The sequence below is a fragment of the Microcebus murinus genome, chromosome 11 (genome assembly GCF_040939455.1).
Source record: "Microcebus murinus isolate Inina chromosome 11, M.murinus_Inina_mat1.0, whole genome shotgun sequence".
NCBI lineage: Eukaryota > Metazoa > Chordata > Mammalia > Primates > Cheirogaleidae > Microcebus > Microcebus murinus.
Genome location: NC_134114.1, coordinates 53,776,864 through 53,794,131, shown reverse-complemented (window position 1 = coordinate 53,794,131; position 17,268 = coordinate 53,776,864). Strand labels below are relative to the sequence as shown.

At 45.3% G+C, this 17,268-nt stretch overlaps 1 protein-coding gene across 1 annotated transcript in view; it reads left to right on the top strand.

The window, feature by feature from the left end:
* The first annotated feature begins 1,392 nt into the window (after positions 1–1,392).
* The window catches only part of GCNT4 (glucosaminyl (N-acetyl) transferase 4), a 29,183-nt gene continuing 13,307 nt past the window's right edge, over positions 1,393–17,268 (top strand). Inside the window, exon 1 of the mRNA XM_012783699.3 lies at positions 1,393–1,478. The gene's annotated coding sequence lies outside the window, so the exon portion shown is untranslated. The remainder of the gene's footprint in view (positions 1,479–17,268) is intronic.

The window sequence follows — 17,268 nt, the reverse complement described above, 5'->3', positions numbered from 1 at the left end:
AGTGAATGATATCCATTTTATGTTATTTTCAAAATAGTAAAATTGACCTCTTACAGGAGAAAGTGTGAGAGTGTGTGTGCGGATTCCCTAGCACGCCTTGTGTGGGATAACTGGAAGCCCCTGTGGTGTGAGCTGGGGCTGATGATGGCTGGTGGTCCCTTTGAATTCCAGTCTGGAGGCCTCAGTTTCCCCAGTGGTTAAGAGCATGGACACCAGACAGATCACTTGGGTCTGAGTTCTGGCTACTTATTAGCAAGTTATTCCACCTCACTTGCCTCCCTCTCATCTGTAAAATGAGAATAAAAGTAGCACCTCCCTAAATTGTGAGGATTGAAAGAGTTAGTCTGCATAAATTGCTTAGAACAGTGTCCTTGGTGGATAAACAGAAGCCTTAGTTTTTATCATCATCATCGTGTGCAAATGTAGAAGACCTGGGAAGGGTAAATTAGGTGAACGTTAGTAACTCTTCCAGAGGTCCCACTGGGGAGGAGATAAAAGCAATGTTGGCCATTTGTTTGAAAGTTAAGTCTGTAAAATGGAAATTAAAACATTTGACAGGGTAGGCTCAGAGTCTCTCTACTGATGTGTGCAAACTCCAAGTTCTGGGAGTAAAGGATGTGGGGTCCCAAAGAACTCGCTAGAAAGGCCGAGCCTTAGATATTGCTCAATTGGTTAAGTATGTGTGTGCTTTCTTTCATGCAATTATTTGGTGATCCAGATTGGCCCAGATAACCGCCTGCCACCTGATCCCCGCTTGAAGGTAAAGGGGAAGGCTATTTGGCATGTAGGCACTGATTTAAAAACAACTTTTGGACCCTATTTATTGGGCAAAAAGCTCCACCTTCCCAGGCTGCTGATAATATTTCTCCAGGCTGCGCAGGACACTCCTCGCCTTGCCCGAGAGAAGGGAGCGTCCCTTCTGCCGCGGCTGGGCGGTTGCTGCAGGGCCTGAGCCTCGCAGAGCCCGGCGTTTGAGGGAAGCCAGGAGTCGCAGATGTGAGTCTGCTTTGTCACCGCTCTCTTAGCGACTTTGGGCAAGTCACTTAGCTCTCTCGGCCTCGGATTTCTTGTCCGTTTGATGTGAGAGGGCACCGAACCTGGGTGACACTGGGGCAGCGGCGGGAGTCGGGGCTCGGCTCGAGTCGGGTGAGCGCTGGCCGGAGGGAGCGCGCCGTGCGCGCCTCGGAACTTTGTCCCAAGCACTGCGCGGGGACCGGGAGCGCAGGGCGGGGAGCTCCCTCAGCGGGAACGCGGCGGCGGCGCTCCTCCTTTCTCCGCACGTCACGGGGGCCGCTCGGCGCTTTCCCACCCCGGGCCGAGGGAGAGCAACTGCCTGGCAGGGCGACGGAGGAGAAGGGCGGGAGCGAGCCGCCGCCGCCGCCGCGGGGCTGGGAGGCCGGAGCGCAGCCCGCAGTCCCCGCCGGGGCGACCTCTGCAGCCGCGGGGACGCCGCGTTCGGGGCTGCCCCGCTCCCTTTCGTAAGTCGACTTGGCCACGCTGGGAAGCAAGGAGCGCCCAGGGTTAGGGGTGTCCGGCGGTGACGGGCGCAGGTCCTCCTTCTCAGCTGCGGGGTGGCGCGGGCGCCCCGACCCTCTGCTCCTCGCGACTTTCACTTTCCCGCCGGAGAAAACTTCGGCGCCGCGTCCCTCTCGGGGATGGGGGTGGGGACGGGGGCTCGTCGGGATCCTGGGCTGAGCCCTGGCCGCCCCCGCGCCAGGCGCCAGTGGGTGACCCGGTGGGCGGACACAGAGTCGCAGACCGGTGGGCAGCCCCCGTGTGCGCCTAGCGGACGCCGCAACTTCGGGGCTCCCGGCCGCAGCCGCCGCGAAGTTCGGCGAGCCCAGCCCCGGGAGAGGGCGGCGGGCTGCGGGCGCCCAGCGTGTCGGGGAGATGCCGGGCGCGGCCCGGGCGCCGGCTCCCCGGGCTTTCGGGCGGAACGGAGCGGCGAGGCCGGAGTCGCGGGCGGGTCTGCGCCAAGGTTTCCCGGGACTCTCTCCGAGTGGTGGGGACGCGGCTCCCGAACCCGCCCTGGCCGCGAGGAGGAGGAGGAGGACCCCGCTGTCTTGGCCCTTCGGGGGCCGAGCGCCACCCCGATCCGCCCGCGCCGGTGAGGGGCGCCGAGGTCCCACACGCCGGTCTTTTGGAGCCGCCCGCAGCTTTTCTGCATTCCTGGTCCCTCTGGGGCCGGCGACGTTGCCAGAGCCCCCGCCCCTGGGCTTCGGGACAGGGATGAGGGGACGAGAGGGGGCTGCTCTGGAGCCGCCCGCAGCTTTTCTGCATTCCTGGTCCCTTGGGGGCCGGCGACGCTGCCAGAGCCCCCGCCCCTGGGCTTCGGGAGAGGGACGAGGGGACGAGAGGGGGCTGCTCCGGTGGCTTCTTAGGGCATGGGGAGGAGGTCTAAGTAGTTCTTCGGGGATCAGAAAGTGCCGGCCGCCCCTCCCCAGGCCGCGCCCTTCCCAGGGACAAGATTCGGCGCTTGTTAAGGTCAAGTTTTCGTGTCACAGAGAGGGCCCCGATGGTCCCCCTGCGCGGGGCGGCACCTACCCCAGCCGGCTGGGAGCCTGGGGGTTGAGCCAAGAGATCCGGACTCTGGAGTCCTTTCGTCGTCTTTAGGCAAATGGTGCAGGTGGTAGTGGTTTGTAAATTCAAGAGCTAAGCTTTACAGGACTGGGAGGTTTCGGAGCCTGAAGTGTCTGTATTGTCCACTTGCTGGGCATAGTAGCCCCTGGGCATTTTTAAATTCCTTTTTCTTGTCTTTAAAGTTGAAGAGCAACAAATCAGAAGATTAATGGAGTTGGGCATAATACTAATTCATTTAAGTGTCTCATGTGGTTCCGTAGATGTAGAAGTCACCGTTTTAAATCTTACTTGCATAAAATATGCCTGTTATTAAACCCTCTATCAGCATAAGACATTCTAGAAACTAACAGTCCGTTTTGACAGCTTTTGTTGATAGTGTCTTGAGGAAGCAAAATCTTTAAAATTTAATCATTACAGAGAGCAGTCCTGATGTTGTGTTTTCCAAGGACCCAATTCTGTGTAAGAAATGACCAATTGAGATGTTGTTGAATTATCTCTTACTTGTATCAGGAGAGAAGTAATAGCCAAAGTAATAGCCAACTGAATTCCTTCCCCCAACATTAAAAGGAGTGTTTCCTTGGTGGGTGGGGAGGGAAGGTTCGTACTCTTTCCTTGGGTGCGTGGGAGAGTGTATGGTAACGTGGCTAAAAGTCACATCTCCTATACAGAGATAGGTAGGGCAGAACGGCACAATTGGGCAATAGGTCAGAGTTGGCACTTGATGGCACTGGGTTAAGTACCTTCAGGATAAGCAGCCCATAACTATAAGTACTTCCCAAACTGAACTCATTTTCCAGGAAGGAGGGGAGAAGGCAGGTAGAGTCTGTACCTGACTGTGTTCTTGCCTTGCCCTTGTGGAGCCACTGGTGTTAGGAGCATGACCTGGTGACCTGGGGCTTATCATGGCACCACATACCAGGAATAAAACTGAAACAGCTTCAAAGGATTTGCTTCTTAGGCTAGGAGACAGGAAGAAAGCAATAAGATAGTGCAGTTGAGCAATGCAGAGTTGCAAAGTGAATTCGTCAATCCACACATGTTGAGCACTGGCTGCTATGGGGCACAGGTGAGCTGCAGCTCCGCACATCCGGGCTGGAGGCCAGAGGTCTTCTTGGGGAGGTTGAAGGTGGCCCAAGGATCAGGGGGTAGAAAAGGGAGAGTATTCCCACCCTAGGGAATAGAGTGTGCTGAGACCAGACGAGAGCTGAGCTGGAAGGGTTGGCGGAAAGGGAGAGTGGAGAATGGCACCAAAGACCTCAACAGGTACCAGGGTGAGGGGATGCCAGGCCATGGGGCCATTGTGTGGAGTGGATCTTCAGTTTCCAGATGAGATGTGGATGCAAAATGAAACAAAACTCCAGCTGCTGTGTGGAGGATGGATTTGAGGAGCCCTAAGGCAAATGGGCTATTTCGGTGGGTACAAGAGGCCTGGCAGTTGAGGCTGCCCTAGTGGCAGTAGGGATGACACAGCGGGTGGATTCAAGACCGACTCTGAAGCGACTTGGAGACTAGCTCTGTGTAGGGTGTGAGAGAGCAGCGTGACTCCAAGTTTGGGTGCTGCTATTTACAGACAGAGAACATTGGAGGAGGAGCAGGTTTCAGGAGGAAAGACAAGTTTGCTTTTGTTGAGTCTGGGCAGCTTTCGAGGCTCCCAAGTAGAAATGCTTCCCAAGTGGCTGTCTAGAGCAAAGCCCTGGCTGACTCTCTAAAGCTGGTGGTCATCTGTGTTAGGGTGGGGTTTGAAGCCTGGGGTGCATGAGGAGGGGAAGGGGATGGTAGCTGAGGACTGGACGCTGCTCTCAGAGTGGGAGATAGGATGGAGGGATGGCTGTTTTAAGATGAGGGAGCTTTAGACATACTTTAATATGATTGGTATGGAGTAAGTTGGAAGGAGAAGTAGAACATCAAGGATACCTGGCCCCCTTACCCTTGGGTAGAAAACAATCTGATTGTGATGGTATTTGGATATCAAACTCGTATAACATAAACTGTCGACATCTTACAGAAACAATATTTTGAAGCACATATGATGACTGTGCATGATTCACTTCACAGATTATTCTAATGTAATGTTTAGGAGAAACATAGATGGTGATCACGCAACAGAGCTGCCACATGGCTAAGAGCAAGGCCCCTGCGCTGAGACTGCTGAGCCCCTGGTTCTGGCTCTGCCACTCCCTTGCTTATAGACCTGGCACAAGCCTCCTGACCTTTCTATCTTGGTTTCCTGGTCTCTGAAAGGGTACCACACCCTAGGGATACATGCTCTGTAGCACCTCCTTGTGGGATGTTGCAAGGATTGCACATGTATATCATGCATGCACAATGTATGCATCATGTGTGCATTATGCATGGCACATAGTGTTCAGTAAGCCTTAGTACTGGCGGTTTTATTATGATGATGCCATTTCTATCACTTCCAGTTGTAGAATCTAAGACCCAGAGAATTTCGAGAATCTATCCAAGGCCATAGAGCCAAAGAGTGGCAAAGTTAAGGCCAGGATCCTATTTGCCTGATGCAAAGGCATGGGCACCTTCCACTTAGCATGTCACCAAGTGTCAGGTGCTGGGTGCTGTATGAAATTGTAATAAAAGGATCCAATCACTGCTTGCTAGTGTGTAGTGAAGCAAAGCAGATAATATCAACATTGCAGCTTATAGATTTTTCCCAAGAAATTTATAGATGTATGTTTTGTATTAATTTGCATTGCTTTACATGTCATTTATATGCATTCCCATATGCTAGTAATTTTCCTAGTGGGATCCAAAGACTGAAGCTTAAAGTATACAATAGAAAATAAAATTAATCAGGAATTGAATGCAGCTGTTACAGTCCTAATAGGTTCCTGGGAATGGTGGGCTCAGTGTGGGCTTTTGGGAAAAGGACTGGATCAGTATTTACTATTTTAGAAGATGTGGGAAGCCAGATGTCACTTGATAAAAGTGGCTCACAACTTCATATGTTATGAAGCTTGATCTGCTGAACATAATAGAAAAATACAGGAAGAGTGGAAGAACACCAAAGGAAAAATTGTCTGTTATATAAAATGCCAGAAAATGAAGCAGCAACAGAAGTCTGCTTTATGAAGCTAAACTAACAGGAAGCGTTAAGGGTCAGAAAGTAAAGATTGAGGTTCTGCTAAGCAATATGAAGTTTGGGAAAGAACATAATCTTAAATACAAATGTATGAGACCTCAAAACCAATAAATTCTCCCTAATTTGGACTTACTGAGAAACAGGCTATTTGTACTAAAATCTTATAACTACAGAGTATTAAAAAAACAAAGTACAAGTTTGTAACTTAGAGCAGTGGTTCTCAAAGTGTGGTCCCTAGACGAGTTGCATCAGCATCAGCTGGGAACGTGTTAGAAATGCACGTTCTGACACCTCTCTGAGCAGCAGAATGAGAACTTCTGGAGATGGGGCCCAGCAATTTGTGTTATAATATAATAAGTCCTTTAAATGTTAGGAGCCAGCTGTCATCCCTCCTTTGAATTTTTACTTTTTCAGCAGCCTTAACCCTTCTATTTCCCTCCTTTGATCACTAGCTTCTCACTGTGTTGCTTAGTTTTCACTGGTTCCTATCCCAGTGGAGGGTTGTAACCCGACAAGCCCATTCCTCAAGAGTGTCTGCCCAGGACAGAGCAGAGCAAGGTGGGCTGGCCCCTTCCTTGGTCCCAGGGTCTAAACTGATGGAAGATGCTTTCTAAGAGCCCCCTCAGCCTTAGCACTCTATAGCTATGCTGTCCAGGACCACGTTGGTTTTGTTTTAGGTTTTGTTTTGAGTTTTGTTTTGCTGCCTTTTTTTGCTTTTGGCAGTCTTATACCAAACAAACTGTGACTCATACCAAACATGCAGTCAGCCAAAACACTGAACTGTTTCTCTACAGATGCTCCTGTTAAACCACATATTTCTCCATTAACCACATTTCTGCATTAAAGAGTACAGTTCATTTTTTGGACCTAAGTGTTAGTTTTGTATTTATCTCAGTTAAATTTCATCTTAACAGACCCAAGTAATCTGTTTGCATCCTATTTCTGTTTCCAGATCTGTTTGGGACCTATTTCTGTTATCTTTCATATAAACTGAGTCTCACCTTTGTGTCCTCTTCCAATTTGGCTCTGACGTCCTGGCTGAGGAATTAATAACAACGCAAGCATGTGTGTTGAAGGTCTTCCTTACAGATAATGAGGCTCAAAATGTTGGCATCTTTTGCAATCCTTGTTGGGCTAACATCAGAAGAATAATTGTCATCAGTCCAATCAGTGTTTGTCTGTAAGTGACTGTTATTCTAAAGTCCTGTCTCACATAGTTTCTCTTTGTAGGGCCTGAGTTCTAGGACTGCATCCTCTGTGTCTATCCCAGTATAGCCATCCATAGCTTATTGTCAGTCACTGTGACGATTGCTTCCCTCTCTCTCTATTGTCCTTTTACCATCAGCTTGGGGTTATTTTTGAAGGTGACACAAAGGTAAGTTTCAGCTTATGTATAGTCAGATTACGATGAATTTAGAAAGTTCAAAATAATAGGAAGCAAAACTTGTGCCTTGTCATTTCTCTTGGCCTTCCCCTCTGCCCCACGCTCTAGAAACCAACAGTTTTATGCTGAAGTCTAGATTTAGCCAGGAGACTCAGGTTCTTTAATTTTTTTAAAAAAAAATGTAAAATTATGTTCATACGTGATTTTTAAAGGAGTACAATTAAATAATACAATTGCACAAATGTATTTTTATTATAAAAAGCAAAAGCAGAACCACTTTAAGGCAAGAATGCTTTTAGCTATGGTTGCTAGAGCATGTAAAAGTACCTAGAATCCTAAACTGCTGAGTGGTGATCTTTATCCAATCCTAGTCAAGCCTGCCCCCAGCCCCCACCCTGCACTGTAATTTTAACCTTAAACCAACTTCAAAATCTCAGTAAAATCCAAGCTTGCAATCTCAAATACATCTGCACTGTAGAGGAGGCAAAGTGTTACCTTTACCCTCTTGTAGTGTTTCAGCTGGGCCTGAGAATTAAGTTGACATGAGAAACATGAATAGGAGAAGAACATACAAATTTATGCAATGCAAGTTTTACATGACATAGGAGCCCTCATGAGGAAATGAAGACCCAAAGATGCAGTTAGAGTTGAACACTTATATACTGAATTGGACAAAGAGGAGGAAATTTTGAAAATGTGGCAAGGCAAAGGGGCTTGGGCTCGGGTAGTTAACTGGGTGGAGAGGTGGCTAGGAAGACAAGGGTTAATGTAACATTTTGTGGGAATTTTTCTCAGCCTCTACTTTCTGTCCTTGATAAGAATGATACTTTCTCATTTCACATAAGAATTTCATCTTCTGCTTTTAAGAAACAGCATGAAGGTCAGAGTGATCTTGTACCTATAGTTTTTCAAGGTCCTTTAACTCAAAACAGTCAATATGCCAGAGCGCCCTATTTTGGGGTGCATATTCTTAACTCCTTCCCCATGAATACTCTGTACTTCTAGCTCTTTTATTGCCTTTCACTCTCTCTGTTGGTTTTCTGGGGGTTTTCCTAATCTAGTTAAGGGGCAAAGGTAAAGTCGTTCCTTTGGGCTGTGCCCAAGCTTGTACAGTCAGCTCATCTTCTCTTGGGTAGGCTGGACTTGTTCCCAAAGGGGCTGCAAGCCCTGGCGTTTCTCCCAGTCATCTACAAGATCCAGATAGTCCACAACAGGGCAGCTCGTTCAACCAAGGCATAGGGTGGAGAGTTCTGCCCAGGACCAGGAAGAACAACACCTAGCGTAGTTCCTGTGCTTGCCATGTTTCCTTTTTCTCTTCCTTCTCCTGTTCCTCTGGGTCACTGCAGCATATTTGGAGTATTTGCACTGTGTGTCCTTTCTCCACACCCCCACACTCCATTCCAGTGGGACAAGGAGAGGCTTGCTCTGCTAGACTGTCGTCTCCCACCACAGCCGCTCTTCCTGTGGCCCTTCCAGTAGCTATCCCGCTGTCCTCTCAGGCTGGTGAGTCCAGAGAGAGGGAGTGGCAGATGGGTCAAGAGGGAGAAACGGAATGATACATAAGGTAGACACAAATTAAGTTGCAAAGACTAGAACATGAAAAACAAAATATTAATGGAATGATTGTGGCGCTGAAGGAAGGGATGTGGAACTGCAGAAGAGATCCTGAGAACAAAGGCCCTTAGATGAACATCATGGCAAGACAATCCCAAAATAAAAGAAACATTTCAAAATGCTAGCTACTGACTTATCTTTTCTGGAAAATTATCTCTCTATGTTAAAAAAAAGTTCAAATGTAACAAAATAACGGATTTCTTAGATTATGTTATCAAGTCACCTAAGAGCTCACTATTTATTTCTCTCTGTATTCCTCCAGGCAATACAATTTCTAGTTGTATCTTCCCAGGTAGGGCGGCCCTAGCACATGGTAGGCACACAGCAAATATTTGCAGGGTGGGTGGGCAACCAATTAAAGTGGTGTAGAAGTAGAATATATAAGAATATAAGGTACATATAAGGTATGTGTGTACATGGCATACACTCAAAAGAAGTGAAGACAAGGACTCGAACAGATATTTGCACACCCATGTTCATAGCAGCATTATTCACAGTAGCCAAAAGGGGGGAAGCAACCCAAGTGTCCATTGACAGATGAATGTATACACAAAAGGTGGTATAGGCATACAATGGAATAGTATTCAGCCTTAAAAAGGAAGGGAATTTTGACATTCGCTAGAACATGGATGAACCTTGAAGACATTATGGTGAAATAAGCCAGTCAAATGTTAGATGAATATTGTATGGTTCCTGTTAGATCCTAAAATAGTCAAATTCATAGAGACAGAAAGGACAATGAGGACAATAAGAGGCTAGAGGCAGGGGAGGATGAAGAGTTAGTGTTTAATAGGTACAGAGTCTCAGGAAAGATGAAAATGTTCTGTGGATGGATGCTGGTGATGTTTGCACAATGATGTAAATGTACTTAGTGCCACTGAACTGTATGCTTAAAAATGGGGGAACTGGTAAATTTTATGTTATGTGTCTTTTACCACCATAATAGAAAAAAAAATTATGATCATCAACGAATTCATAAATATGGAACAATAAAAGGAAAGTTATTTTTATAACAAAGAAGTGAACCAGATAAGACTTGGAAACTATAGATTATAGAAAGAAGACAGCAATGACACTAGACTTAAAAAGATACTTAAAATTGTGCTACAAAAATTGTGTGGCCTGAATCCTAATATGAGAACTTTGAAAGAGTTTTAACTCCACTGTCTCCCCATTATGCCTATGATTCCCTCTTTAAAACAAACAAACAACAACAAGAAAACCTCAATTTTTTATTTTGAAAAATTTCAGACCTACAGAAGAGTTGTAAAAATAGTGCAGTGTGGCCAGCATGGTGGCTCACGCCTGTGATTCCAGCACTCTGGGAGACCAGGGTGGGAGGGTCACTTGAGCTCAGGAGTTTGATACTAGCCTGAGCAAAAGCAAGACCCTGTCTCTACTAAAAATAGAAAAAATTAGCCGGGCATGGTGGCGCATGCCTGTAGTCTCAGCTACTCGGGAGACTGAGGCAGAAGGATTGCTTGAGCCCAGGAGTTTGAGGTTGCTGTGAGCTATGATGACTCCACGGCACTCTAGCCTGGACAACAGAGTGAGACTCTCTCTCAAAAAACAAACAAACAATAGTAGAGTGTGCCCGCATCTGATGCCCCCTTGACCATGGGAAATATGGAAGCCTTTGATGTAGCTTCAGCACCAGCCTGCCCAATGGAAATCAGTGGCTGCTGCCTGTTGGAGATGGTTTCTAGATGCAGGAGTGGGAGTGGCACACTGAGGATGAAGCCCAGGTTTTGTTTGCGTAACTGCCCCTGGTCAGTCAACAGCCCTCAGCTGCTTTAGATGCTGTTGACCCCTGATTGTCATCCAACCCTGTGCTAGTCTGTTTTACCCACCGGAGTGTGCCCGGTGCATTAGTTCATTTAGTCATCACAGTAGCATGCAAGTCAGTGCCCTTGTTCCTCTTTCACAGATGAGGAGTCAGGAGGCTAACTAGATTAATGACATCTTCTTAGTGGCAAACTTAGGACTTAAATTCAGAACCATCGGCTTTAAATTCCAAACCGGTATGATGCAAAGGTAGACAGGAGGGTGAGATGGAGGTGGTTGAATGTGGGGCAAGGACAAGAGGAATGGGGACAAGTAGCAAGGAGAGGAAAGGGGACATTCAGGGAGTGGCTCTCAACAACTCACCATGTTTCAAGTTGATATATATTAATACATGGTACTCGTATCTTCTTCTTGGAAAGCCGGCTCCAGAGTGCCCTGTTACATAATAAGGTCTCAAGAAGAGAGTCCACCTGCAAGGTGACCTTCAGAGATTACATGGCCTATCCCCTGCCTATGACTAGAAACCGTACACAGAGGTTTGCCACAAGCTGAATACTGCTTAACTGAAGCATGGTGAGCAGACTGCACAGTTTTTGCCAACATTGGAGTTAATTTGGTAAATCTTGGCATCTGCTTTCCTTCAGATGTTTACCTAGAGCCTCCATCTGCCTCTAAGTATAGATGGATGAGAAGTTCAGCATCATTTGAGACACATAATTTTGCACTTAACTATATATAGGATTGTACTGTTGTGCAAGTAGCCACTTTCATCTGGTTTAAATTTAATTTTGCTCTTAGATGTGTGTATGTGTGCGTTTGTTAACTATTTCCTCTTCCTATGGTCATCTTTCAAAGTGCAAGTTGCTTAAACATATAAGGACTTATTTTTCTCATATAGAATGAGACTTATTTTTCTCATATAGGATGGGTGCTTGCTGCTGGTGGTTCAGTGTCTTTGAATTTGAGGCTGAGGACTCTGATATTCTCTTGCTCTGTTCCTCATGGTTCCAAAATGCCTGCTACAACTCTAGCCATCATGTTGGAGTTCCAGGCAAAAAAGTGGAAGAAGGGGAGGAGAAAGAACAAAATGGCATACCTCCTACCTGAATTAAGCACCTTTAAAAACTTTCCCAGATAGCCCACCTTATATCCCATTGGCTGTTCCTCTACAATGGAAGTTGGGGGAAAAGTCTTTCAGAGATGTGCTTCTGCCACCAACAACATAGGGGTTCTCTTAGGAAAGAAAAAATGATGCATATTGGGAGACAACTGGCTGTCTACCAGAGCCATATAAAAAATGCTTACCTATGGGTCTGTTCCTGAATTTCATCTAACTCTTCTCTTGTCTATTCTGATACCAGACCACACTGTCTTAATATCATAATCTGTTGTAAAATTTGAAGAGTCTGGAATTGACTTTCACTTTGAATATAGTTGGTTTATAAGTTTGCTCAGACACTTAGTAAACTAAATAACATTTTACTTTTTTATTAACCGGAAATAAAACCTACATGTTGAGACCTGTTATCTTAATTATAACTATTGCAAGGGTGTCTCCTTGCAGGAGCTGCCAGCCGGAGAGCTTCCTGGAGGCATTTCTAGCTGATTTTTAGTAGGATGAGATCTCTGCTTTTGAAATTCCTATTATGGCACAATTTTCCTAAGCACAGCAGATTTTTATTTCTTCCACCTCTTCAACTTAATTTTGAATTTCTGGGTCTTCATTTTATTGTGTCTATATACATACAGCATCTGAAGGCAATATGCACATTTTAAACCGAGAAACATAGATCTGTAGTTAAATGGTGAAGTCATGCCAGAGTTGCCAGGCTGGAGTTCTTCAGTGGAAGAGCAGAAGCGTATCGGAGTCTCCGGCTGGGCTCCCCACCATATTGGCAGAACCCAGGAAACAAACAAGCTCTTCTGGTGATGTAAAAGTGAGGGTGTCTCTCATCCATTCATGAAGAGTGTGGCCTGGCCTCAAGCCATTTCTGACGTCAGTACCCTTGATTCACATCTGTTTACTCCCGCGCAGTCTCTGTGATGTGGTTATCTATGGGCATTAGGGATTTTACTTTATTTATTTACTTATTGTTTTTGAGACAGAGTCTCGCTTTGTTGCCCAGGCTAGAGTGAGTGCCGTGGCATCAGCCTAGCTCACAGCAACCTCAGATTCCTGGGCTCAAACAATCCTGCTGCCTCAGCCTCATGAGTAGCTAGGACTACAGGCATGCAACCACCATGCCCGGCTAATTTTTTCTGTGTATATTAATTGGCCAATGAATTTCTTTCTGTTTATAGTAGAGACGGGGTCTCGCTCATGCTCAGGCTAGGCTCGAACTCCTGACCTCGAGCAATCCACCCGCCTTGGCCTCCCAGAGTGCTAGGATTACAGGTGTGAGCCACCAGTGTGTCTGGCTTGGATTTTACTTTAAATGCTCACATAGAAATCCGTTACCCATACCTCTTCAGCTAGCTACAGAACCTTTGAGGATTGGATTTTGGCCAGTATAAAATATGGAGTTAGCCATATAATATCAAGAAAAATGCTTTCAGAAATTTTTGGAGGGGAAAAAAAAATCATACCAGGTAGACCTTGGGTAGGGAAAGTTATTTTCTCTGTAGTGCGATAAACATATATTTTCAAAAACAGACATAAATGTTTCTTCAGTTTAGTTTTTCAACTTTATAGAAAAAGAAGCTAAAGTGGTCTGAACCCACATTTTTAATTTAGAACATGAAACATAAAATATGTTTGGTCTTATGTTGAGTCCAGCTAAGGTGAAGAGTGCAGAGAAGGACACGGAAACCCAAAACAGAATGAAAACTCTTTGTTTAATAAAGCTTGAAAGGCAAAGACCTAATCCATTAATTAACCCCTTTTTGTAATCTTTATATATAAAAAAAAGGGCAAGCATTTCATGTAAGCTGTTTTCATCAAACTAAAATTTGAAGGCATAGGTATTTTTGAAATTCACCCTTTTTATTTATATTTTTTAATTTTCTATGTAGGAAAACTCTTAATGTTTTGCTCCAAGGGAAGGGTCCAGAATTATTACAGAACAAAAAAATTTCATTCATTTTCATCATTTCTGGCCCTTTAGACTTCCTGCTAAAGACTCCTTAGCCATACCACACACACATGGTCAGCTTTTGATGTTTGCCCTGTGGATCAGATGAATTTCAAGCCCAGAATCAAGTCACTATACTATACTTTTTTTTCTGCGCTACACTGCTACAGCCCAGATTTCCAGTGACCCTGAGGGACCAGCACTTTGTAAATGCATCCTGATGTGGGTTGCTCATTTCCCACGTAAACTTAAAATAGGTTCCCTGTTTCTCCCCTAAACATAAGAGGCTCCAGTGAACTTACTAGCTGGAAGAATTATAATCTAAAGAAGTGGTTGAGGGAGTGGTTTTCATGCTCATTTAGTGTTTTCATTTATGTCTTTAGTCTCAAAATCTTGCAGATAAAGTAGTCCTTTATTTAAGGAAGGTGGTGACATTTATACTTGTAAATTGAAGTAAACTGCCTAGAGAGAAAGCTGTCAATTGTGATGTGTTCTATGGGGGCCTCAAATAAAGCCCCTTTGGCTGAGGGGTATCCCAGTTCACTGAACAGAGATGGTTTTACTTGCTGTATGATCTGAGTGACAGAGCATTGGTGAAGGTGCTGTTGGGGGCATGTTTTGTGTGTTCACATTGCTGCAGAATCCTCAGTGCTGCTTTGTTTGTTACATGGTCCTTAGAAATGACATTGCCAAACAGAAATGCAAGAATGAGTCATTGTAGTTTTGTAATACCTAAGGAAGAATTGCCCCTAAAAGATATTGAACTTACAGGAAAAGTGTATAGCTTTTGCAGCACATAGAGTTATAGACACTGTTTAGCTGATTGTAACTCTGCAAGGAACTGGTCGCATGTGTTCTTGGATACTTTTAAAAGAAATTCTTGGCCGGGTGCGGTGGCTTACACCTGTAATCCTAGCACTCTGGGAGGCCGAGGCAGGAGGATTGCTTGAGCTCAGGAGTTTGAGACCAGCCTGAGCAAGAGTGAGACCCTGTCTGTACTAAAAATAGAAACAAACTAGCCAAACAACTAAAAATAGAAAAATTAGCCGAGTATGGTGGCACATGCCTGTAGTCCCAGCTACTCGGGAGGCTGAGGCAGTAGGATTGCTTGAGCCCAGGAGTTTGAGGTTGCTGTGAGCTAGGCTGACGCCACAGCACTCTAGCCTGGGCAACACAGTGAGACTCTGTCTCAAAAAAAAAAAAATTCTTTGGCCTTTTTAAATTTGAGATGGGGTCTCACTCTGTCACCCAGGCTTGAGTATAGTGGCATCATCATAGCTCACTGCAACCTCAAACTCCTGAGCTCACGCTATCCTGCCTCAGCCTCCTGACTATAGGCATGTACCTTTTTTTGTAGCGACACAGTCTCACCCTTGGTCAGGCTGAATTTTCTTTCAAAAAAAAAAATATTGAGCATACCGTGGGGAAAAAACTCTAGATAGTTACCTCTCAAAATCCACAACAGGTGTATGTCTACATAATTACGAAACTTCAGGAACAATTTACACTCTACACATTAACTAAAAGAATGTTGCCAAATAATGACAACTTATAATTAGAATGTCACAATGAAGAGAATAATGAATGTACTGTTTAGAAAAATAAAACTAACATATTGACTCTTTCCTAGTTTTCTCAAGAAATCATAACTCTTGTGGAGGTCCTAGAACCTGACATTTGCATAGCAAAGTTGTCTTTTTCCCCTGCAGCTCTTTCCCTTGCGTTACATCATAGGACCTTTGCAGTTGCACTGGGGATAGAAAACCCACTGTGCAACTGAACACAGGGGAAATAAAGACTTGCCCAAGATTAAGTGACTTGCTAGGGTCACTTGCGTTTTTGATGGCAGAACCCAGACTAGAACTCAGGTCTTCTGACTTTGTCCCATTGAGCAGCACCCTGTGCCAGGTACAGGTGTCTTTGGTGCTGGGGGTAGAGTAGTGAACAAAGCTTTTCCAGGACCTTCCCTTTCTGTCTGAAGACAGATAATAAACAGGAAACAAAATAACTACTGCTTGTGGCAAGTGCTCAGAAGAAAACAAGGAGTGTGATACTAGAGAGGTTTGGGAAATATTATCAGAGAGGATCTGGGAAAATAATATTTCTCATTAAACTTGAGGGGGTGGTCAGGCCAGGGTCTAGACAACAGCAAGTGCAAAGGTCCTGAGGCAAGGAGGAAACTGTGATGTTCTTTTAGAAGGCTAGTGTTGCTTAGAGCTTAATGAGAAAGAAAAAGGGAGTAAAGCAGGCATGGGAACTGTCTGGGCCCTTATGGCCATGGAAAGGATTTCTTATTTTATCATACATAAAGTGAAATCCCAGTGAGGGGTTTTAAGTATAGGGAGGGGGACTAGGGAGGGTGAGTGATCTGATTTCTATGTTTAAAAAATCACTTTGGCTACAGTACAGAGAATGGATTAATGGATTACAAGGGGAGCCAGTTAGGTTATTTCATATTTAGGCAAGACTTGACACTAGCTTCAATTAGAGTGGTTCCCATGGAGTGGAAAGAGGTGGGTGGATCTGAAATGCATTTTGGATGTAGCACCAACAGGGTTCTACTACTGCCAAGAGATTGGAGAGGCAATCTCAAGTTGTGATTAATAGTGTAGCCTCTGAAATTGAACCAGAGTTGAAAATCCTGACTCCTCTAATATACCAGCTATGTGAACTAAGGTAAGCTACCTATCCTCTGTGACTCAGTTTCTCAATCTGAAAAACAAGGATAATGATAGTACCTACCTCATATTTATTGAACACAATGAATAAGATAATGCCAATAGTATTAACACTCGGCATAGATCATTAGGAAGGAATAGGGATGTGTCTACTGACTCGTAAAATGAAGACTTCTGTTGACTTTGGCCACAGCTTTCTCCCTGGAAGGGGTAGTGGAGCAAGGCTAGACTGAATCCACCATGAGGGGCCTGGCCAGGGGGAGACTGGCATCCTTCCTCTGTCCAGTTCCTTGAGGGGGAGCAGTTGGGTGAATGCATATTGCTGTGGTCTGAAAGTGTTCCACCAAAATTCATGTGAAAGTTTGGCCATAGATGCTGCCTCTGACAGATCTTGGCCAAAGGGGGGGATTGTGAACTAAAGTAAAATTTTAAGGCTCAACCCCCACCAGCTGACTAAATGGACCCCCTCATGGCCAAAGGACTATCCTAAAACTAAATTGTCTGCCAGGAGGAGGGAGGTCAGACAGGCTTTATCATGCCCCCCTCCCTTCTTGGAGACTTGCTTTGTAACCCATTAACAGGCCTTAGGGTATGCAAGACAAACCTGCAAGTCCTCAATTTAGGCAACAAATGGTGGCTTATCTCTGATAACAGCTCCTTATGTTAAAACATTCCAAGCCTTTAGACAAAGCTTCATGTCTTTAACCAATTAAAAGCCAAAGAATCTTTAAATCCACCTATAACCTGTAAGTCCCACCCCCTCGAGATGTCCCACCTTTTTGGGACAAACCCACGTATTGATTGATGGCTTTACCTTTACCTGTAACTCGTCTCTGAAATGTATAAAAACAAACTGTAACCCAGCCACAAGGAGTCCACTTGCCCAAGGCCTCTTGGCAGTGGCTCCAGGTCATGGTCCTCAGATTTGGCTCAGAATAAATCTCTTTAAAATTAAAAAAAAAAAAAAAATCGCGGCCAAGCATGGTGGCTCACACCTGTAATCCTAGCACTCTGGAAGGCAGAGGCGGGAGGATCGTTTGAGGTCAGGAGATCAAGAGC